Raw genomic sequence first — 24,474 nt, forward strand, 5'->3', positions numbered from 1 at the left:
AATGTCCTAAGGGAAAGCAATAACATATTGGAGCTTATTATTAGAGTTCCGGAGCCAAAATGGCGAAAACGGATCCCTTATAGTTTCGCCATGTCTGTCTGTCTGCCTGTCCGTCCGTCCGCGGCTTTTCTCAGGGACTATCAATGCTATAAAGCTGTAATTTTGCACGGATATATCTGTAAACTATGCCGACAATATGGTACAACCCTTATAGTTTCGCCATGTCTGTCTGTCTGTCTGTCCGTCCGTCCGCGGCTTTGCTCAGGGGCTATCAATGATAGAAAGCTGTAATTTTGCACGGATATATCTGTAAGCTATGCCGACAAAATAGTACAACAAAAAATTCAAAAAAAAATTTTTTTTAGGGTACCTACCATAGACATCGAGCGTCCCCCGCCCCCTCTTAAATCTAAACTGGTGGGAGGAAAAATTTGAAAAAATTCAGGATGGTAGTAAGTGCATATATCAAACTTTCAAGGAAAACTATAACGCCTAAGTTTGCTTGAGAATTATTAGTAGTTTAAGAGTAAATAGCAGCCTAAGGTATAAAATATACCTAAACTTGGAAGATTCCGTATAAAATACGAAATCCTTAGAATAATATTACTTAATTTTTTCGGAACCTTATTTTGGGCGTGTCCGACACGCTCTTGGCCGGCTTTTAGGATTCAGTTTGTCAGAAGGAAAAGAAGCAACCTAATCAATACATTGGCTGTCTTTTTTCTGGCAAACGCATTTTTCTCAAAAACTAACGGAGGTGAAAAGTTGAAATTTGTGTTTTCATACAAAAATCGAAGAATTAAAAACCTGTAGAGTAAGTAATTCCCGTTGACATCGAGGTTTAAAGCTTTCCATAATATGTATAGTTAGGGCCTCACGGACCGGTAATTAAAAAGAAAAAACAAAAAAAAAATCGTGTTTGCCGGATAGGATTCGAACCCGAATCTAAAAACAATTTCGTATTTTTTATAATATTTGTTTTTGTTCTAAAAAACCAGCAAAATATCAGAGTATAGTTTTGAACAAAATCTTTACCATAAATTCGACAGGCACAATCTCAGAACATTGTACTATATGTTGGTTCTTGTTCCGCGGAAATTTTCTGCCCCTCGGGACGACCCTACTACAGCGAGCAAACTTCTTTGGCCAAAAATGGAAATCAAGTGTTTGCTCGGCTAGGGATGCCACCCACTAATTATTATGAAGATGTGTTTACTGTGTTAGTGTCTGGGTGTGAAATTTAAATATGGGTGTATAGATATACTCGTATATAATATTTTTTACACTTTTTTTATGGTATGAAAATTAACAGCTTTTTACACATACCAATACGCAGTACTTAATCACGATTAATATTAAAATTAAAAAAAAAGTTAGGTATTAAGGGATTTTCATCCTTACGGACTTTAAGGCGACGGCAGACCATATCCTCCGGCCAGAAGTCAGAGTGCAGGAACTTCTGCCGCTGTTTAACCGGCTCTTGGAGTCTTGGATATAATGTATGTATATTATAGACCCTGGGTCCATTGGGGCATACATCGATTCTTAAAATACTTGCGAAAACGCCAGTTCGACACAACTGGAGACCAAAGGGCCGGCAGTTATCTCTCTCTCTCAACGAATCGCCATCGCCATTCATTCAACGAGGGAATGCTGCCAGCCTTTTGGGCACGATGCCACGGGGGCCAGATCTAGATTTAATTTAGTTGTTAGGAATTACTTTTTATTTTAGTTTTAAATTGTTTGATTTATTTTTTTGTTATGTAGAATAAGAACTATACTAAAAAAGGTTGAATATGGGTTTGTCGATGATACCTATGTGGAGAGGAGGCCAATGATGAAGAAAAACCAACCATGAGCATTTCGGATACGCCCGAAATAAGGTTCCGTAGCCATTACGAAAAAAATAAGTACCTAATATTTTTCTAAGGATTTCGTATTTTGTATGGAATATTCCAAGTTTAGGTATATTTTATACCTTAGGCTGCTATTTACTCTTAAACTACTAATAATTCTCAAGGAAACTTAACCGTTATACTTTTCCTTGTAAGTTTGATATACTTTCTACCAACCTTACCTTTTTTTTTTAAATTTCCACCCACTGGTTTAGATTTTAGAGGGGGGGCGCGGGGAGACGCTCGATTTAAATGAAAATTTGCACTTTAAAGTTGAATATTTTGCAAACAAATCACTGAATCGAAAAATCGTTTTAGCAGCCCCCTAATGGTTTTAAAAGATTTATCCATCACTACCCCACACTACATAAGCCAGAGAGAGATAAAATACGTACTATCGGTTTCTATGCTACGTTGGCTACGCAACTTGCTAAAGTTCACTTTCCCCTTAAAATGAAGGTAACAAAAGCACCAACCGAGTCGTTAAAAGTATTTTTACTTGAATTAAATGAATGGTTTTCATTTAACGGGCATCGCGTGACTGTGCCCGTTAAAGTATCGGTTATAGCCGGCATTACTCAGTTCCGTATACCTTTAAACGCGGGAATCCTTGATGGAAACGTTTTAAACTGAAAATAATGAATAGTTAAATGACGAAAAAACCGTCCCTAACCAAGGTTTACCGATTTAAGTTTTTAACCTGGAGAATGGTGTTGCGGCTCTAAGTTATTTACAAGTGAATTTAATCAAAAGGATTTATAAATAACATAACAGATTCATAAAAACATATGTACTAACATTATAAGGTAACCTGGCTACATCATACAGGATGAATATTTAAAAGTGATACAAAATTTGTGTTTCTAGCTCAGTTAATGCTTGACAATGTAATACAGGGATGAACTAAATTGTTTTAATAAGTATTATTCACTAAAGTATTCGTACATTGCGTTTGTCATTTATTTAATTTCAATAAAGTGTGAAAATCCTTAATTTTGTCAGACTAATCTTATGTCCAGCATTTATTGGGCTCGGAACACTAATTTTGTTCCACGTTTTAAAAACCTTGCGTTTATTTTTAAATCTTTTAATTGTTTTGCTGCTGAGCATTGGCTTTCCCTTTTTTCCGCCACTCGTCTCTGTCAAGAACATGCCTCCGTCATTCGTTTTTATATGCGTCCAAGTCCTGTCAACTCCTTAAAAATTTTTTTTCGTTTTTGATATCTATGCTGCGGTATGCATCCCACGGAACCTGCCAAAATTGCTATCAATTGATAGCAATTTTAACACACAGTGGGTGCATTTGGGAGACATGACCAGTCCAGTCCCATTTAAGTTTAGTGGTCAAAAATAGCTGAACTTTAACAAATTATTTATATAGGAAACTGTATAGAACTGTCACAGCAAAATTGTAAACATTGTAAAGCAAATCGTAATTATTATGAAAGGCGTTTGGAGAAGACTTATGTAGAAATAACTTTTATTAAAACAAATACAAGTCTTTTTCTGACTCTGACAATGCGTATCATCCAAACAAATTACTTACAACAAACTTCGAAGCAAACCGACCACGGGAAGAAGTTTATTCAAAATAAACTTGCAAGACTTGAAACGAACAAAATATGCGGTACAAAAACGTGGATTTGTACTTGAAGAATAGTAGAAAGTCGAAGACATCGAAAAGTATTATTAGGCGGATGTTGAAACGCGTTAGACATTAAAAGGACCTCCGAAGGAAGGGAGTCTTTCCGTAATTGGAGAAAATTGTGGGCAAGCCCCCTCGAAGGCCTCAGAAAGCCAATTAATAGAAAAAATATTTATCAAAAGGCTTATTTCCACTTTGATGACATCGAAAATTCAAACTCAGTTTTTTCGCAATAAAGGCTACATTAAAGTTTTAGCGAAAATTAAAACACCCTTTCAGAATTGGTTATCAATATATCTAAAGCAAAATATTTCTACCTGAATACAAAGTTACCTGAATAAATTTTAGTGGCGTCAATGCCATCGTAGCAGAGGAGAAAATTAATGTGCTATTTAAATAAGAATGCCTTTGGAAAGCAGGGAAAATGACGCCGCGTGTCATAATTTGCCGCTGCACGCTGCTGCGATGTCGCAGCGTCACTGTCGCGTCGTCACAGCATAGTCGAGTAGGTAGTACAGTTTTTTTAAGCAACGATTTGGTATCTTTAATTCCTACTTACAATTATTTCTAGATTATTAGCTGTAAAAAGCTTCACTTATAAGAAACAATCAACCTTATTTTGGGAATAGGTAAGTATTTTTTGGGATAAAAATATTTTCCCTCATTTTATTTTGAGTCCTAAACCCTAAAAACTGACACAAATGGAAATTCGATACACCATTTTGGTAAGAAAAAATTGAGTTCATGTCATCAAATATTCTCATTAAAAACGCTCGTCCAGATTATATTTACGCACCTGTAAAACAGTTACTATTAAATGTTATTAAAAAAGTATCGTTTTCGATATTATTATGTAAAGTATTAGGTACGAAATATCGACAACCTTTTTTTTTACAGGCTGGCTAGAACTTCCTCATATTTTTAAAGTTACACCGAATAGCTGTCATCGCCACGAATCATAAACAAGTTAGCGTTGTATAAATGAAACATCTCCAAATAAACGCCAATCTTTTTAAATGGATCTCTTAGACGGGATAAAATTGCAGACGTCTCCTGACATAATCATCTTGTATCTAACTATGTCACGTAGACTGAAAATACGGCTTCATCACTCAAAAAAATATAATTTTTTAAGAATTTGAGTGTCATTAATTTATTTACATATTATTAAAGAATCCGTGGAGGATCCGTAAAAGCAGAGAGATCCAGGAGCTGGTGGCTGAACCCAACATCGGCGTAACAAAATCACACAGACTTCGCTGGTTCGGCCACCTACTACGAATGGGAGAGGATCGGGCTGCCAAGTCCAGGCGGATCTGCGACGTCTCCAAGTCGACGACTGGCAAGAGGCTGCGCATGATCGGGACAGATAGCGTGCTCTCGTTTCGGAGGCCAAGACCCTCTTTGGGTCCCTGAGCCAAATTAGTTAGTTGGTTAGTTATTATTAAAGAATGAGCAATTACCAGAGAGGTGTCCGCCACATCAAACTACATCGTTGACTACCATCATGCAAGCATGTGGTCAAACACATGCCTATATAATAATAATATTATAATAATACCACGGGACACTTGGCACCAATTGGCCTAGTGCCAAAGCAAGCAAAGCTTCTGCTGTGTGTAGGTACTAGACAACGGATAATCACACTTACTTTTAACGTATGTGCTTTGGTATCAGGTATTTTTTAACGCGTTGTTTAGTTGTCGTTCTGATATACCGAAGTTTTTTTAAATTTCTAGTATCAAAAACCCCCGACTTTGTCACTTCAAAGTTCATATCTCAAAAACGGCAGAACCCATTTTGAATGAAACATATCTAAGAACCATCGCTAGAAAACCTTATTTCAAATAAAAACCGCATTCAAATCGGTCCACCCGTTTTAGAGCTACGGTGCCACAGACACAGACACTCATAGCAGTCAAACTTATAACACCCCTCTTTTTGAGCCGGGGGTTAAAAATGGAAATGTTCACTATATATTATCTCGTAATAAGTACCAAAGCACTGCTTCAATTAAGCTTTAGCTAAATTCTTCTATTTAGTTGTTAGTCGTGAAAAATAAATTGTGGAAACGAATGATATCTTTGGCAAATGCAGAACGGAACGACATTGATGTCATGTATCATTTTATTCAACTGAAGCAACTGTTTTTGGCAGCTGTGACACGACCCTAGAATAGAGCCGTCGTGGTGAAGAAATAAATTTTGCAGTAGGTCGGAGTACGTAATCAAATCCTTTATTTTCTCTACTTTGGCCGCGCTACAAAAAGGGTCGGAATATAAATTCGGAATTGGTAAAATGGCGTACTTATTACGACCGCAGAGGAACCAGTTTCTTGTAGCATGTCTCATTAATTTGGCGCGGCGAAGTTCAATCGAGAAAACCTACGAGCGTGGGTGATTATTAGGCAGGTACATAAACGTACTACGTATTATAAATGTGAAAGTTTGGATTTTGTTACTCAATCACGTCTAAGCCGCTGAACCGATTTAGATGAAATTTAATATACAGATAGTTTGAGTCCCCGGGAAGGACATAGGATTGTTTTTATCCCGGAAAATTTCATAGTTCCCGCAGGATAGCGATAAACGAATACAACGCGGACGGAGTCGCATGCAGCAGGCTAGTAGGTACATATTTTAACCTTTCGCGGCCACACGGGGTAACTAGTTACCCCAGGCTCGGAAAAAGTGAAATAAGAGGTCCATAACCTTTGAAATTGATACAAGTAACGACATGCCAACATCTTGTGACTTCATTCTAATGAGACATAGGAAGCCGAAAAAACGCGTAGCAGCGTGACCAGTGTTTAGAACGCCATATTTTAATGGACCTTTAAAAAACTCTCCAACAAACATAAAACAATCGGTTAGAAGTCTTAAAACACCCATATATATGTCTTGTACAACTAAGTTTTTCAGCGTGGGGTAATGAGTTACCCCATGTGGCTGCTATGTGGCCTGGCTGAGGTGTGGCCGCTAAGGGTTAAACGAGAACCTTTTTTTTTTTATTAGACTGGATGGCAAACGAGCGTGTGGGTCTCCTGATGGTAAGAGATCACCACCGCCCATAAACATCTGCAACACCAGGGGTAGGGTATTGCAGATGCGTTGCCAACCTAGAGGCCTAAGATGGGATACCTCAAGTGCCAGTAATTTCACCGGCTGTCTTACTCTCCACGCCGAAACACAACAGTGCAAGCACTCCTGCTTCACGGCAGGATTAGCGAGCAAGATGGTGGTAGCAATCCGGGCGGACCTTGCACAAGGTCCTACCACCTGCAAAATCTTCACTTTATAGTGTTCTTTATACTTTTAGGGTTCCGGATTTCAAAAAGTAAACCAACGCCTATAAGGTCATGCATGTATCTATCTGTCAGTTTGACTGACTGTAAATGAGCTGCATTGTTCAGAGATTATGTAAGACTGAATAATATATTTTTTTAATTTTATTTCTGAACAATATTATTGTCATTCAAAAAAATTGTACATATGAATCCAACACCTCACTTTGTAAAATTTAATTACGAGTATGCTAAATAATACTCCAGCACTAACAGTTTCACTCAGGACACTTAACTTTACTTAATTAGCTTATAATATTGAAGTCTTCAAAAACTAACCTAACCAACAAAAAGATGGAAAACCGCCGATTTTGATGAAACATGTCCATCGCTAGAAAATTTGATTTCAAATAAAAAAACCAAATTCAAATCGGTTTACCCGTTTAAGAGCTATATGGTGCCACAGACAGACACACATAGCAGTCAAACTTTGAACACCCCTCTTTTTGCGTCGGGGGTTAACCAAGCAACAATAACAAGACACACGTGAAAATGAAAATGGAAGGTTTCACATGAATACTTTCGTTTGTGACAAACTATAAAGAAAAGAATTAATTGTCATCGTGTGCTGTTTTATGCGCTAGACATGTCCTCTAGGGAACTGTGGCGAAACTGTTTCTCTCAGCAACACTTAAATGCTAATTTTTCAATTTGCTAAAGTGCTGCAGCGACTCTAACGATTTCAGTCTATGTTGATGACTTATTATGTATAAGATAGAAAGGGTTGGCATTGTTAAAAGCCATTTATTTTAGCCCTTTCTCCTTAAAGCGATTGAGGTAGCGTTTTCTTCAATCATAGCTTTCCATAGGCGACCCGGAAGTTCCGTTCTGCAGAGACGATGCTGCCTGAACCACCAGGTTGTCACTGCCAGATTATTACATTGTCATCAGATTCACATAAGTATGCCAAGTTTCAGGTCAATCTAACCACTGAATGTGGGTCAAAGTTAACTTGCCAGATTTGATTACAGACCAACATTGGGACAGGTGAAACTAAATAAAAGCTTGTAATAAGGTTTCTGTTTTGCCATTTTGGTTATGGAACCCCAAAAACTGTAGCTCTAGGCTCATACCTGTGCAGCTACACTTAACGACTTGAAGTAATCAAAATGTATCTTTTCTTTGAACGAACTAAAAGGCAATGTAACTACTGTTAAATATTTAAAGACAGACGCAAACAAAATTGTGCATATGAAAAGGTTCACACTCGATTTTTAGCACGCAACATACGATACGCTAAGTAATTCAGAGATAATTTTATTTATGTCATCATAATTTACCCCATCATGAGCCACATTAAAACTTCCCTGTCCATTCAACTTGTCAACTAAATAACGAGTTTAGCCGATAGTAAAGAAGAGGGTTCTTCCGGCAAGAACCATTTATTATCTCATTAGGAGACAGAGCGGCCTCTCATGCAGCTATTTGTCTTCCTTTGAGACAAACGATTTGGCAAAACGGTTTAATTTTTAGATCTTTTGTAACTGATTGTAGGTTCTCATGCGTATTTTAGTTACTGTTGCCTAAACTTTAATGTAATTGATAGAGACAGGCAATTGCATATTTGTTTAGCTGGTATCATCGTTTATTGCATAATTTAGCTAAAATCTTGTGATGATGCCTATTTTTACTAATTCTGGGTAGAATAGTTAATGAATGATCATAGCCAGAAGGAATAAATGCTGAAATAGCACTCAAATTCAAGTACCTCCCAGGTAACTCACTGGACGAGAAACAGTATTTTTCCAGTTTTTGAATTAAGTATTTTGAGTATTTGAAGGCACAGTTTTAGTACTGAACATTTGGAAAAGCTTCTTGTTGTTAAAAAATATAAATATTTATTTGTCAGGGTTTAAATTTAGTTTTTAAAATGAACAGAAATTAAAGATTTTCTTTATTAAATGTTGGATATTTCATCAGTTTCCATGCATATTCCTAGCCTTTATCTTGCATATTTGCATTCATATTTGAAGCTTTTTATGTTGCGCATATAATCTGGTCTCTAGTAACCAAAAATAACAAGTTTATTGATCTCGAATTATTTCCGTATCAAATTCCATTATAAATCGGTTGAGCGGTTAAAGTGTGAAGAAGTAACAGACACACAGATAGACCGCCAGAGAGAGTTACTTTCGCATTTAGGATTGAAGGATTCGATCAATAAATGCACTTGTCAGGTTCCAATAGGACTTAGTCATCAAAGTCTAGCAACCACGCAAATGTATGTAATTCTGTACAGGTAAATACCTAATACCTAACTTGTTAAAAAGGCCGTGGTGGCCGAGTGGTTTGACCAATGGCCTCTCAAGCAGAGGATCGTGGGTTGAAACCCCGGCTTGCACCTCTGACGTTTTCGTAATTTTCGTGCGTGAAATTATATTAGAAATTTACCACGAGCTTTACGGTGAAGAAAAAGTTCCCAAGTAACATCGGACCCGCGTGGGAACTACGGCCCAAGCCCTCTCATTCTGAGAGGAGGCCTGTGCCCAGCAGTGGGACGTATATAAGCTGGGATGATGATGATGCACTTGTTTCTGTGCTTGTTTTTGTCTTGCTAAAAAAATAGTTACCTACTTATAAGCCCAATGTCAAAGTTTTTACTTCACCAGATCAAGAGATTCATAAAAACCTTGGGATAATTTAAAATAATATAAAATGTCCAATAGTATCACAAGAAAGTCATGAAAAACTTTTTTCATTCCACTGGTTGATGAAACCTTTGACATTTCACTTTATAGAGGTTCACATCAAATAGTATTCTCAACTTTTTACACTGGAATAAATTTAAGTTTAACTGAATTTGTAATATCACGAACCTGAGACGGAACGGAAACGTTTCTGTTTTAATCAAAATACAGTTATACTTCATTTAGTAAACTGTACTTGAAAATTCATTCTGACCTAAGAGCGACAAAATAGTCGAGAAAATTTTAATTAAAGCGTACATTCTGCGAAAAAAGGAAGCGCATGAAAGATACTACACGTTGGTTTAATCGAATCTAGGTTCCTCGGAATCTAATTTTCTTTGGCCAATTATTAAGCTTGCTTCGTATCACTTTGAGTAAATTAATCTGGAGGGAATAGAGCTTTGGAATCATTAATTAACGTGAGGACTCTTCAAATATGTCTCAATTCCTAATATCAATAACAATGATTCTGCAAAATAGTTTTTTTATCGTTTTGATTAAGTAATAAATCAGTTATAATTTCAGGTTTAGGGTTAATTTGTCCTAATAATCTTCTGCCGCTAATTTGCATTAATTTTAACCCCTAACTTAGCAGTGTATGCCACAATGAACATGAATCAAGACTATATTTTTGTATTTTTATTCATGTAGATTTTTTTTGACTATAAGGTAACGATGAGGTTTGAATCATAAACTTTTTTTTAATTTTGTCAAATTAAGGGTGTGGAAGAACTGTAACTCCTTGATTTTTTAACGCACAGGCCTATTTATTAATGTAAAATTATTATTTGTGTAAACACTTTATTGTGATAAAATAAGGAAACAAAGATCAATTGACTAACTCTGAAATTATCGAAATATACTTGTATAGAGTGCTAATAACTATTTATGACCGCGTTAGTTTGAAATAAATTAAAGTATTGTTACGTCATATTAACACATTGGCAGTGTGTACTACCATTTTTTATTAATTCCATAAACTTAATATCTTCAAGAAACTAGTAGGAACTATTATAGTTTATATGATACTTAAGAATAAACATAAATAACTATGCACAGTACAACAGTGTAGAGGTTTTCAAATCATTAGGTTTTTTTACAGTCTGTAAGTTGACACAATTTAGCAAAAGGAGGTTAAAAAATATTTTTTATTGATAACTCTTTCATTATGCTGTTACGTCAACATCACTCGTAAAGTTTGTAAATAGAATTCAACCTTTAACAATAACTGTAAACTTTTATTACTTATAATGAAAAAAACGATGTGGCCACAAAAATAATAAAATTATTACGTTGTTTCTATCAACGAACTACATTCACCTGTCGAAGTTAACGGAAATCGAGAAAAACACGGTGTCTTATATGATGATGCATTAATGCAGTACTCTTAGTACCTGGGCGACCGAGCTTTTCTCGGGCTAAAACTCGTTAATAAGCGATTTTCCAGAGATAAGACCAAGCTAGATCGATTTGTCATCCCCGAAAAACCCAAATTTCATGGAAACCATTGGAGCCGTTTCCGAGATTCTGATTATATGTATATATACATAAAAGAATTGCTCGTTTAAAGGTATTAGATATATAGATAAATTTACTTGAAAGAGATAGTCTGAAGTGCTTATTTATTCTCAAAACTTATTATATAGAAATGTTAAAATATTCATAACGTACATTATTCATGGCGTCGAAATCTAAATTGGTTCATAAATAAATTCAGACTACGGAATTGATTTAAATAAGATAATTATACAGACCAATTAATAAGTGTTTTGAAATTGGCCGTTTTCCCTGTGACGAAAATTTGTGTTTCAATTATGGTAAACGTCAAACAGTAAAAGACATTTGAAAAATATTTTGTCTTTTAGCCTTTAGCGTAGCTAAAAGATTCCCGATATTATTAACTTGTAGCCGAAACACTGTGTCTGTGTCGATTCTGATTGAAAAAAAAACACTACTGTGAAAATAAGCTTCAGTAAAAAACCAGAAGTCGATCCCTGATCCTAGTTTCGTGCAAGAACAAAAAGTGTTCGTTCGTAACTGGTTTCATATAATAACAAAATAGTCTTCTTTCGCAACCGGTTTCGAAAAAGGCCGAAAAAGTTTTCTTCCGCAACTGGTTACAAAAGTTCGGTTACGTACGCGGCCGAAGGGGAAAAATTCGCGCATCTAAAATTGTACTTGGTACTTTTAATATTTGAAAAATGACTAACCTACCATTTAGTGATATCTATTTATTGGCTTTGACAGTCATTAATTGTGCCTTCAAATGACACTAATATTGATACGATAAAATAAAAAGTTTAAGAACTATGTTCACTTGGGATTCGATTTGTAGTATTCGAACATGGCGGATGTAGACAATATCTAATTTTGCTATTTCTGTTTCTTTGGCTAGTTGAAGTATAATTTTGATAGTGTTTTATGCCTAACCTTAACAGTGAACAGTGATCACAAAATTCTATATTGCTCTCGTGTCTGGCATTTTTTAATGCGCAAGTTGTCTCCACGTGGTTTCTGGAATTTTACTATCAAGTTGCAAAACTACAATCACCGTACAACGAGAGTTTACATTGACACTGGCGAAATTGTCCTAATAATTAGGGCAGAAAAGCCATATCTTAAAAGAAGATGTTCACTTGAAACAATTTTTGGAAAAAGTGCGATTTTTTTGACGCCGTGTGTATTATCTGACATGATTAACCGTGAATCATTTAAAACGATTATTACTAAAGGAGATGTGATTTTTTTCCCTATGTTTCTCTGCGAGACAATAAAACGCCACCACTTCGTATACCAGATACGCTTTTTGTTATTAAGTGTAACCATTGTCAGAGATCCCAACAAACTGAGAAGCTATTCATATTTTTTAAATCGGTTGAAAAATATTTTAGATTACGAAACCACTTTTTTTATCAACGTAATAGTATTTATCTTTTATGGGGGAAAAGCCGCGAGCATAAACGGGTGGGTAAATCAAATATTATACATATAAATACATCATTAAAAAAAAGAAAAACCTTAATAAACTAATCTGAAACAGTTATAAGTCGCACGAGAAATCAAAGTCGCCTTCCGAGATTTGCCTCTAACTTTGTCGTAGTAATTACGAGACTTACCGAAACTCCAGCCCTGAACCTTTCATATAAATTAACAACGAAATCTTTAAGTCCCTTTAGCCATGTTTAATTCACGATGATAATGCTAAGGGCAGTTTCAGCGCCATGAAAAGTTTATAACATAATAGGTGAAGTTTTTAAACGTCCAAAACGTTCAGTAGGTACATGTTTAATGTCCTACTAACTAAGCGTGGCCGGAAATCGTGAGTTTTCTCGCAAACGTGAAAAAACCCGTGTCAAGACCTCTTTACATGTAAATCATGTAATAGAAACTAAAAAAAAACAGCAAAAACAACGTGTACATAATTTCGATAGACCTTTAAAAATACTTAAAGGTGACAATATTTTAGACTATCGCGGTCATTACTAATTTTATAAATTAAATTCGGGTTTTGTTCCGCGTACCTTGATTGAAATATCGAGCTGCTCTAAAATCAAGTGCTGAATTCTTCATAGAATCTGAAATCCTGTAGATTCAGCTACTAATATAAACCGGGCTGCTAACGCTTGTGATGTGAAATTCTTTTTGATTCTTTTAGATGATAATTAATATATATCAAGTACGATACGGTGTCTAAATATGTAGAAAATTGACAGATTCTATGAATTGTACTTTAATTAATAAAATTACTTAAAGGTGCCTGGATATTTTTGATAAAATGAATATTTTCTGAAATGATCGCTCCGAAAGATGTAAAAAATGTTTTCTAATCCCCTAATTTTGCGAACTGTATGTTCAAAAGATATGAATAAAATCACAATGAGCACTGGTCTGACATGATGTCAGTTTTTTACGTAGATTTAAAAAATGTGATTCAAAAGGTAAATAAATGTTAAATGGGTCAATCAACTTTATGTAGCTCCTGGGTCACTTATTAAAAATATTATTTTATGGGGTATTAATCCACTAAAAGTTAGAAGTTGTGACATTTTTAAAGCAATTCCTTTGCAAACATTTGCAATTACATTGCAAACATATTCCTAAGCAAATGTACATATTACTGATGTCTCCTGAGACACGAGACAGAATAAAAACACTAAAAAGTTCATTGACCCAAATATATTCAGTCCGTCAATGTTTTTGTACCTATTCTATATGAATGTGGTTGTTTCTTAACACTAGATTTAATACAATAAATTAAAAAGCATCATCAATAGGATCTACCGAAATAGAAGCACACAAAATAAACACGCGCTCAGCGTAAACACTTTGGATGACGTAGTGACGGCTCAATGAATACGTGTGTACTGTCACAGCGTAAAGCTATTGTAAAAAGTTTTGTCAAACAATATTTTTAACGGGGACGGGACTAGCTGTTTTACTGACTATAATTTTATTTGTTTTAAAAATTTAGTGGCCAAATAAAAATCCTTTAAGTGATTCGCACCAAATCACGCTTTATATATATTTATCGAATTTAAAGCCAAGCCGACGCAATCATTTCGTGTGAAATTTACTATGAGCTTTTCGCTGGAATTAGAAAAGTACACTTCCGCAGCAGTTTAAAGCGAGCGCGTGAGGTTTCCTATTCACACTGGACCTACATGGGAATTACAGCTCAAGGGCAGAGAGTCGCATATGTAAGAGATGACTAACTAAAATCGCAATATCTAAAAGGTTTTGTCCTCGATTATACTTTAAACTCTTACATTTAGATAAACTCGGAATCGAACCGAAGCAACATGCCAGTTCCGATAGACTATTTACCTTTAAAATAGTTTCCTCCTGTGAAGATTTCACTAAAATGCCATGTGCTTCAACGAACGAGTTAGCGGCGAATGTAGTTTTTTAATTATAACGATACTAGCCTGCCACTCGTGACTTAAAAAAACTGCTTTTAAGTCCAGGAACTGGGTTTTAGACTATGTCTTGATTGGTGAACTAGTAAGGCAGTCAGGACTAGTCGGAACATGACTATTTCTCATTAAAAAAAATACATTTTCTTAAGGACAATTGTTTGTTTTTCACAGTAACCACACGATGTCAATGTACCCCGACTAGCTCATTGTTATTATGTAGCTGTCATTATGTGCAGAACGCCATATTGTGTCGTGAACTGAACTATATCGTCAATGATAAATACAGATAGTTTCTATGAACTATGAACGGCTAACGTATTTCGAAACTACCTATCATTTACTCGATTTTAAAAACATTGCCCTCAATTTGACAAAGTCATATTTTGCTATTGTAAGAATTGACAACATTTAACTTTTTTGAGCCTTTCATTTTATTGGATCTCTGTACTTGGTTTGGAAAGAATAATATGCTGATAGTTTTTTTTTTGCACCAGGGCTTGTATTTAATTTATATTATTCACCTATGGCGTAACTCCAGTTCTACTCTACGGTAGAATAGATAGACCGTTAGTCTTATCTCGATCGAAAAAAAAAATCTTTAAGTGATCTGACATTTGACGTTGTCATCGTCTTAATCTGGTCTGCGGTGTATTTTGTTTGTTGAAATAATTATTATGTTTGATCAAAAATAAAAGATTTTTACGACTATTTTGGTTGTGATACCGATGAAGTGGATACCGATACTGCATTGTATATAAATAAGACACCCGGCTTTCATACGGATTTGACGGACGATAGTAAACATTTGATAGGAAACATTAGCGTGGCAAAAGGAGTAAAGATAGATATGAAGATTCTTGACGGTTTTAGTGCTGCAGGAGCAGCACAAATCTACCAAGTGTAGATCATTTTCTGTACGGGTTTGTCCATAGTAGTAAGTAAATTTAATAATATTTTAATTTCAGTCCTATAAATTACACATTAACATTAAGAGTAAACTATAAAGTAAGGTTATATTAAATTGTAATGTCAAATACAAAATTATGACAGCTTATTTTTTCTTTGGCAAAAGGCAGTGGCATTTCACCTATTATGTTGTGGAACTGGTAAAATTAGAACATATTTTTTATTCTTTTGTATGTTTTATATTAAGCGATATTAAAAATATAATATAAATATAGTGTAGTGTTTAGGAAGAAAAATGCTTTCGAATCGTACATACATTTCGAAGTGTTTTTTAAACGAAATGTTGTCAATTGACTCATCATCATCCTAGCCTATATACGTCCCACTGCTGGGCACAGGCCTCCTCTCAGAACAAGAGGGCTTGGGCCATAGTTCCCACGCAGGCCCAGTGCGGATTGGGAACTTCACACGCACCATTGAATTGCTTCGCAGGTTGTGCAGGTTTCCTCACGATGTTTTCCTTCACCGCATAGCTCGTGGTAAATTTCAAATGTAATTCCGCACATGAATTTCGAAAAACTCACAGGTGCGAGCCGGGGTTTGAACCCACGACCCTCTGCTTGAGAGGCGATAGGTCAAACCATTAGGCCACCACGGCGATAATCGACCCGCTCGAATCGATCGGCGATCGTCAATTGACTATTTTACTGGAACTGCTCAAGAAATATAGTCATGTGTTGTCAATCAGTGTATTATTATAATTATCTATTAATAAATCGCATCCGCACACTGCTATGTATTCTGTTTTATTTGAACATCAACATGTAATCGAATATTTGTATATCAACCAACGTCGCTCGAGGGCTATTTCAAAAACATGAGATTTGACTCTCAGCTAGAAACAACGGGTCATAATAAGAAAGAAGGGATAAAATCAAATATGAATGAACGTTTCAACAAAGAATTTGAATTTGATTTAGCTATTTGTTGAGCGAAACCACTTGATATTTAAACGACATGACAAGCGCAGCGACTCGTGTCTACCCTTTCTTTGACATATATCACCACACTGTATTTCTTCCTATTATTTTAATTGCATGTTATACTTTAATTAAAATGTATTTAAGTATTTAAATTTTAATTTCGTTTTGACTGTACTTTTTAGGGTTCCGTGGTCAAAGGGTAAAAACGGAAACCCTATTACTTACTAAAACTTTGCTGTCCGTCTGTCACCAGGATGTACCTCATGAACCGTGATAGTGAGACAGTTTAAATTTTCAGATTATGTATAACTGTCGTCGCTATAACAACAAATAGGTAAAAAGAAAACAAAATAAATATTTAAGGGGGGCTCCTATACAACAAACGTGATTTTTTGCCGTGATATTAATAACGGCAACAGGTAGGCGCTTGAAATATTCATAGAATATTTAGTCGTATTCACTTTAAAAATAAATAGTTAAATTAAAATAAAATAAATGTTTAAGGGGGCCTCCCATACAACAAACGTGTTTTTTTTGCTAATGTCTAATATGTTGTATAGATATGGTACCATCAGCCAAATAAGTGGTCTTCCAGCCTAAAGTTGATAATCGTTTGCATGTCACAAAACAATAATGCCAATAGACGTGTCTGTCAACTTGAAAGTTCGTCTTTAGCGACATATGCATTTGATAGGAACTTGTTTACAAATTGATAGAACACTTATTTGGCTGATGGTACGGAACCCTTCGTGCGCGAGTTCGACTTGCACATGGCCGGTTTTGTTGATTGTACTTGAAATATCATCCAACTTACATAATATTGTGTACGAAATATAAAATTAATCTGACCCTTATAAGTTAATCAAAATTAACTTGCAAGCAAATATACTTGTGGATATCATTGTTTCTATTTATGCTATGAACTTCGAGCGTAAGTCCTAATAACACATTAAAAAGTACGACTCTTCTTCGTTAAGTATAAGATAAATAAACACGCATGATCACTTTTTTTTTCGAAACGTGGCTTTTCTGCAAAGGTGGATCCATCGCATGCCCACATGATTGTTCATGAACGAGTTCGTACTCCGACTCGCGCTTGGCCGATTTTTGAGGGCTGGATCCGCGCCTGCTTTTCTGACGTGACAGCTGCCGCAGATCCGGTTGTCTCTCGTGTCTAATTATTGTACTCAATACATCGCACCTCGAAAAAAAAAACTATAAATTACTTTCGGATACGTTGTGGTAGTTAAATGCTAAAACTAACGTGTGGTTACTTTTCTACATAAAATTACACGCTAAACGTTAAACGTTTGTAAAAAGATTTTGTTCGGAATTTTGATAATGAAACATTCTTGAAATTGTTTCGTCTATTTTATTGAAGTTGTCTAGCAAATATTTTAAGTGTTCTAGCTATTCTGTCTACAGAATTTGTAAATACTTAAAACTTTGTATAACTATCGCATATAAATCATTAGCTCTTTTAAGTCGGGTGAAAAAGAATACCGACGAATTTCGGACCGTACGGACCCGTCTAAAGAAGCCGAAAGACGTGTTGTAAAAGGCAACTAAGGGACCTAACCCTTTCACAGCCGATCACAAACCTCACTCTTATTATGGCAGTTATGATCTTCAACTCTATTGATAACGTGTTAGAGTTTAAATTTAAACGAAATTTGTTTTTCGTCGACTGAGAAAGGGTGCGAGAGTAACTAGCGCTCTCTTTTGCCAATTGTGAACTCCGGAGTCCAGCTCTGCGGTGTGGCGGCAAGGGGGAAACCACCACACTATTTTACCAAGAAAGTCACCATGAAGGTTACAACTGATCATCATACAATGACCACGGCCACCCTGTCAAGAGTGCAGTCACTTAGAAGAGATTCTAATCTATAGGTACCATCAGCCAAATAAGATAAGTGGTCTATCAATTTTCAAACAACTTCCTATTTGAAAATACAAACTGAAATACGGTTCGGTACGGTTTTACGGGATGACCGTAAAAGTAAAAATTTGGAATTGAAATAAAAAATACAAAAAGATTCCAAAAAACCAATCTTAACTTCCTATTTATTTATTTAAGGGGCTACCCGGGGTTTTCATCGGTTTTTGACCAGTATTGAATCGTATCTCCTACTTTTGCACTACAGGTAGAATTATAAGTCAAACGGCTACCGGCTCTTCAATTTTTTATCTCCATTTTTGTCTACCGGATTTTGAAAAAAAAAAGAATACTTAATTTTGTATGATTTTATTAAACACTGCCTAAAAAACACTAAAGTATTTCGTATCGCTTTTGACGTGAGAGATATAACATATAAGAAATCTACATTTTGGGTTCGTCTTACAAATTGTTGTTGTTACAACTTTACTTACAAATGAATATGTCGCTAAAGTCGACTTTGGCAGACACGTCTATTGGAATTATTGTTTTGTGACATTCAAACGATTATCAACTTTAGGGTGGTAGACCACATATTTGCCTGATGGTATTTGAAAGGTTCAGGTAATTCACTACAGTGCACGGCCGCTAAGAAGTCAATTGCACAAATATGAAGTTCCTGATTTTTGTTAATGTCAACCACTGAAAACAAAATGCTGTATTTACTACTCTGTCGCATTGCATTTTTGTCTATGATTCATATTTTTTATATTCAGAAATTTCATAGTTTTGCAATGTTTTTTTTTTATTTTTTTTATTCGACTGGATGGCAAACGAGCAAGTGGGTCTCCTGATGGTAAGAGATCATCACCGCCCATAAACACCTGCAACACCAGGGGTATTGCAGATGCGTTGTCAACCTAGAGGCCCAAGATGGGATACCTCAAGTGCCAGTAATTTCACCGGCTGTCATACTCTCCACGCCAAAACACAACAGTGCAAGCACTGCTGTTTCACGGCAGAATTAGCGAGCAAGATGGTGGTACCTGCAAAATCAGGATTTAATTCAGGATTAGGAGGATTTACTTTATAACGGCCGTTGACGATAATGTAAACAAACTTCAGCCGCCAGATTTGCTACATTCAAGGATTATAAACATTATACGAGTACTCTATCATTGTAATACACACTAGACTAATGTATGTCGATACAGAAATGTGAAATTATTTATAAAAATATTTGATTTTACATGAAAAGTCGTCAGATAAGCGCTAAAATTACGTCTAGTAAACAGTAAACGGATGTACTACAATTGGCTCGATAAATAGACCATTAGAACGCCGACTACCTAAACATAATAAAATAATATCGTGATAATCAATAATTCACATAAATACCTAAAGTAGGGAACTAAAGTAGCCTGTATCTTAAGCAAATAATAACGAGCCTTAAAACAAAAGTATGTAAATGTTTAATTATTTTATTGGGGGTTTTTCAATATTTAAGACACCTAATTGACGTTGTTTTGTATACATTATTTAATTTTGAACATGAAACTACCGTGAGACTCACTCATATTAAATGATATTGTAACGGATAACTCACGTCTTAAACCGAGTTTAGCTCGACATGTTTCGGGCTATTTCGTAGCCCTTCTGCTCAGGAGCACGCGACTCGGCGGCTGCCGCAACACGCACACTACGCGCCACCGCTCTGCTCGCGCGACTGCCCGACGAAACTAACACCGGCGCACAACTACCCGCATTTTTATCGTCATTTTTATTGTCAATGTCTAATGTAGGGTAGCACACAACACTAACAACATTGCTCCGTAAAGGCACGTTCACACCAACCGATAAGAAGAAGGGCTACGAAATAGCCCGAAACATGTCGAGCTAAACTCGGTTTAAGACGTGAGTTATCCGTTACAATATCATTTAATACATTATTTAATTCCCTAAACTTTTCAAATAAAGTGTTTATTATTATTATGCTGTGAGCATTATTAAATTGAAATTAGATAAAATCTTGTGGGACGCAACCGCGTGAAATGTACAAATTGTCGGTAGTAGCAATTACGTTGCGTTATTACAGTCTGTCTGTTATAGTCGTCAGTTAAACAAACGCTACCCTACGGCATGTTATAGCTACCACCCATTTACTCTACTTTTATTTACTCTAACTAACTCTACTAAACAATCAATTACTTACCGTAATGCGTGTAACAACTGAATTAAGCTTTTCAATCCATGTAATTGCTAATCAGTTTATTGACTTCATCGGTGAATGTATCATTTATACGTACTAGCAAAGACAGAACTAAATATTGTATAGTTTGGTCATTACACATTTTCGCAAAGAAAACTTTCAATTTCTTTCTTTCTACATGAAGCCTCTTATTTGTAGAGTTGTTTTAAGAAGCAGCCTGTGATATTCGTCGGGTGATAAGCTAAAGTCACTAATTACCAAATACCTAGTTATAACAAAGCTTGTATCTCAGTATGAAATTACTATAACTAGATAAGACTTTTTGAAGAGCAGTGACAGACATTTTAGTGAGTTTTGCTTGTCAGCCGTCGATATATATAATATATTAAAAATAGAATTTTTATAAATTGTAAATTTCTTTCTATATTTTTAAATAAGTAAAGCGTGTTTAATATACTCCGACTATAAATATAATTCAATGCGATAAAAACAAATGTACAAATTATGAGCTTCTCATATAGTTGAGCATTAAAATTTACGTTTACCTCTTATAAAGGCTGTAAATATCAAAATGCATCCATAAATGGCCAAGCAAAATCCAGACAAAGCCTTTGTTCGCTATCTTTGAATAGAACGCCGATAATGATTCACGAGAACCAAAGCACGACATAACAAAACGATATAACTAGAATATCTACTGTTAAACTTAAACCTGTATATCGGACGCTTGTCAAACTTTTATTTACCAACCATTTGTGTCCTTATTCCTCAATTTGACATTTCCGTTACCAGACACAGACAAATTAAATTTCTCATATCAGGATTCTAACTAAATGTATTGATGAGTAAAAGACAAATTAGGTAATACAAATATTTAATGTAATTACACAGCATTATACATAAGGTGCTGCCCACAACACCGACCTGTTTCATGTTATCGGGATAAAAAGTAGCCTTAATTAATCTGGGATAGCGTAGGTTTTTACAACCAAAAAAAATTTTGAAAACAGTTAACTAATTTCAATCACTTTGTCTGTTGAAAGGACATTTTGTTGCGTTACGCCTTTTTACGTGCACTAAACGGCCACGCCGACCAGTGCCGCAAGCATGTAAAACCAGTGGTTCACAAATACAAAACTATTTTACGATGTGCCCGGTATAGAGCTAGGAATATCGACGAATGCGTTGCTCTAATCGATCTGCCGTATTATTTTCAGGCACATCGTGATATTGCCTGGCACGTTTAGGCATATCATGAATGGCGGCGTTTCACGATATGCCTAGGAATTTCGTGATCTGGCGGATTTTACGATCGGCCGCCGACATATATAATATATTAAAAATAGTAGTTTTTATAAATTGTAAATTTCTTTCTATATTTTTAAATAAGTAAAGCGTGTTTAATATACTCCGACTATAAATATAATTCAATGCGATAAAAACAAATGTACAAATTATGAGCTTCTCATATAGTTGAGCATTAAAATTTACGTTTACGCTCTTATAAAGGCTGTAAATATCAAAATGCATCGATAAATGGCCAAGCAAAATCCAGACAAAGCCTTTGTTCGCTATCTTTGAATAGAACGCCGATAATGATTCACGAGAACCAAAGCACGACATAACAAAACGATATAACTAGAATATATCTACTGTTAAACTTTAACCTCTATATCGGACGCTTGTCAAACTTTTATTTACCAACCATTTGTGTCCTTATTCCTCAATTTGACATTTTCCGTTACCAGACACAGACAAAATATAAATTTGTCATATATCAGGATTCTAACTAAATGTATTGATGAGTAAAAGACAAGGATTAGGTACATACAAATATTTAATGTAATTACAGTGCAGCATTATACATAAGGTGCTGCCCACAACACCGACCTGTTTCATGTTATCGGGATAAAAAGTAGCCTTAATTAATCTGGGATAGTGTAGGTTTTTACAACCAAAATAAAAAAATTTAAAACAGTTAAATAATTTCAGAGATCACCTCCTACATGTAAAAACTGTCAGAAAGAGACAAATTTGCAGTGTTACTGCTACTTAGAGCACCTTGCGCACTAGACGGCCACGACCACGACCAGTGGCCGCAAGCATAGTAAAAGAGGACAAGTAAGTTCACTAGTAATGCATACAAAAACTGTTATTTGATTGCGATTGCGAGCAACAGAAACGTTAGGCAATACGGCCCCAAATTAACTAAAGAAGCGACCAGTTGGCCTTTGTATCCAAGTGCATGTCGTTCACTTAGTTTCTTCAGTTAATCTGACCTTTTTTTGAAGATTGAGGTCTCGGGTTCGATCCTCGGACGGGGCAGGTATTTGTATGAATAATACGAATATTTGCTCTCGGGTCTTGGATGTTTATATGTATTTAAGTATCTTTTTATCTATATAAGTATGTTAACCCGTTGCCTAGTATCCATAGTACAAGCTTTGCTTAGTTTGGGACTAGTTCAATTGGTGTCTAGTGTCCCATGATATTTATTTATTTTATTTCTTTATTTTGCTGCCACTGGTCGTGATCATGGTCGTTTAGTGTGCGAGGTGCTTAACTAAAACTGTAAAAATATAGGAAGTATTAATATAATAGTTACGATGACTTCTACAATATTTTTAGTAGCAAAAGTCATGCAAAAGCCCACAAAACTATTATTAATGTTATGTCGACATCCCATACTTTACCAAAGAAATAGTTTAAAAAGGAATAAGTTCTACCCTGGTAGGTGATTCAGTTTCCACAATTGTACTTTTATTTTAAGCCAGTTCTTAAGTTTTTAAATACCTTGCTAAACTTATACCTCAAAGTTTCCAACAACTCTCGTTAGACGACCTATAATTGGGGCTTAACGGAAAACGGTCATATTTTAAAAATTAACTTAATCAGAACGTCGATAGAACAATTTTTTAACATCACTAAATTATTATGCTTGCTCCCTTTTTTAGGGTTATACGATTTCTTTGATGTCCGTCTGTCTGTCTGTACGTCTGGCAAGACCCTTTTATCTCAGCAACACGTTGATGTATCAAGCTGACCCTGACTGAAGTATCAAGGTACAATACAATACAATAATTCTATAACTCTTTATTGAACACACATAGTAGGCCAGCGAGCTGTTGGTAGGTCGTCGCTCCATCTTGTTGGAGACCTCTCGATTTTAATGAAAATTTGCACTTTAAAGTTGAATATTTTGCAAACAAATCACTGAATCGAAAAATCGTTTTAGCAACCCTCTCAACGATTTTAAAAGACCTATCCAACGATACCCCACACTACAAGGTTGGATGAGGGAAAAAAAATCACCCCCACTTTACGTCTATGGAAGGTACACTAAAAAAAAATTTATTGTACCATTTTGTTGGCATAGTTTACATACATATTCGTGCAAAATTACAGCTTTCTAGCATTGATAGTCCCTGAGCAAAGCCGCGGACGGACAGACAGACAGACAGACAGAGACAGACAGACATGGCGAAACTATAAGGGTTCCGTTTTTGCCATTTTGGCTCCGGAACCCTAAAAAGGGGCTTCGATACAAACTGCCGTTACCAAAACATCTGATTCCATAGGGTACCTATATCTGGCTGTCCTAGAAACTTGAAATTTGGTATGAATACCTTCATTTGCTTTTTTTATCCTTAGATTTTGTTATGTGAATTCGTTAGTGTTAGTAAGTACTTACTTTTTATTTTAATAGGATTATTATTTTTAGTACTTTATCATTATGGAAACCGTAATGCAAATTTCAGTTATCTAAATCCAACGGTTTCCGCTGAGCATTTATGATTCAATCAGTCAAAGAGTCAAAACATTTCTTCTTTCTTCAAATGCTTACAGCTCGGCATTCCAACGAAATGCGTCTTTATTATTCAAACATACACGTCACAAGTAAGCCCTTTTACACCTTTCAAAAATTTTGAGATCAACTCGGCACTCGAGAGAAATCCCCAAATTTTTATTGAATCATAACATATTCATGTGTGCATCTTGGGGAATACGAGTACA

General features: G+C 35.5%; 1 protein-coding gene across 7 annotated transcripts in view; it reads right to left on the reverse strand.

Annotated features, from left to right (window-relative positions):
* Window positions 1-24,474, reverse strand: part of LOC141426873 (dual specificity calcium/calmodulin-dependent 3',5'-cyclic nucleotide phosphodiesterase 1A-like) — a 348,580-nt gene that overhangs the window by 253,263 nt on the left and 70,843 nt on the right. The window contains exon 1 of one of the 7 annotated variants that reach the window (XM_074086100.1): window positions 19,858-20,063. The exons of 5 other annotated variants lie outside the window; for them this stretch is intronic. The gene's annotated coding sequence lies outside the window, so the exon portion shown is untranslated. Of the gene's footprint in view, window positions 1-19,857; window positions 20,064-24,474 lie in introns of those variants that run through there. One more of the 7 variants, XM_074086106.1, reaches the window with a different exon arrangement.

Source organism: Choristoneura fumiferana, chromosome 3, assembly GCF_025370935.1.
Source record: "Choristoneura fumiferana chromosome 3, NRCan_CFum_1, whole genome shotgun sequence".
Classification (NCBI taxonomy): Eukaryota; Metazoa; Arthropoda; class Insecta; order Lepidoptera; family Tortricidae; genus Choristoneura; species Choristoneura fumiferana.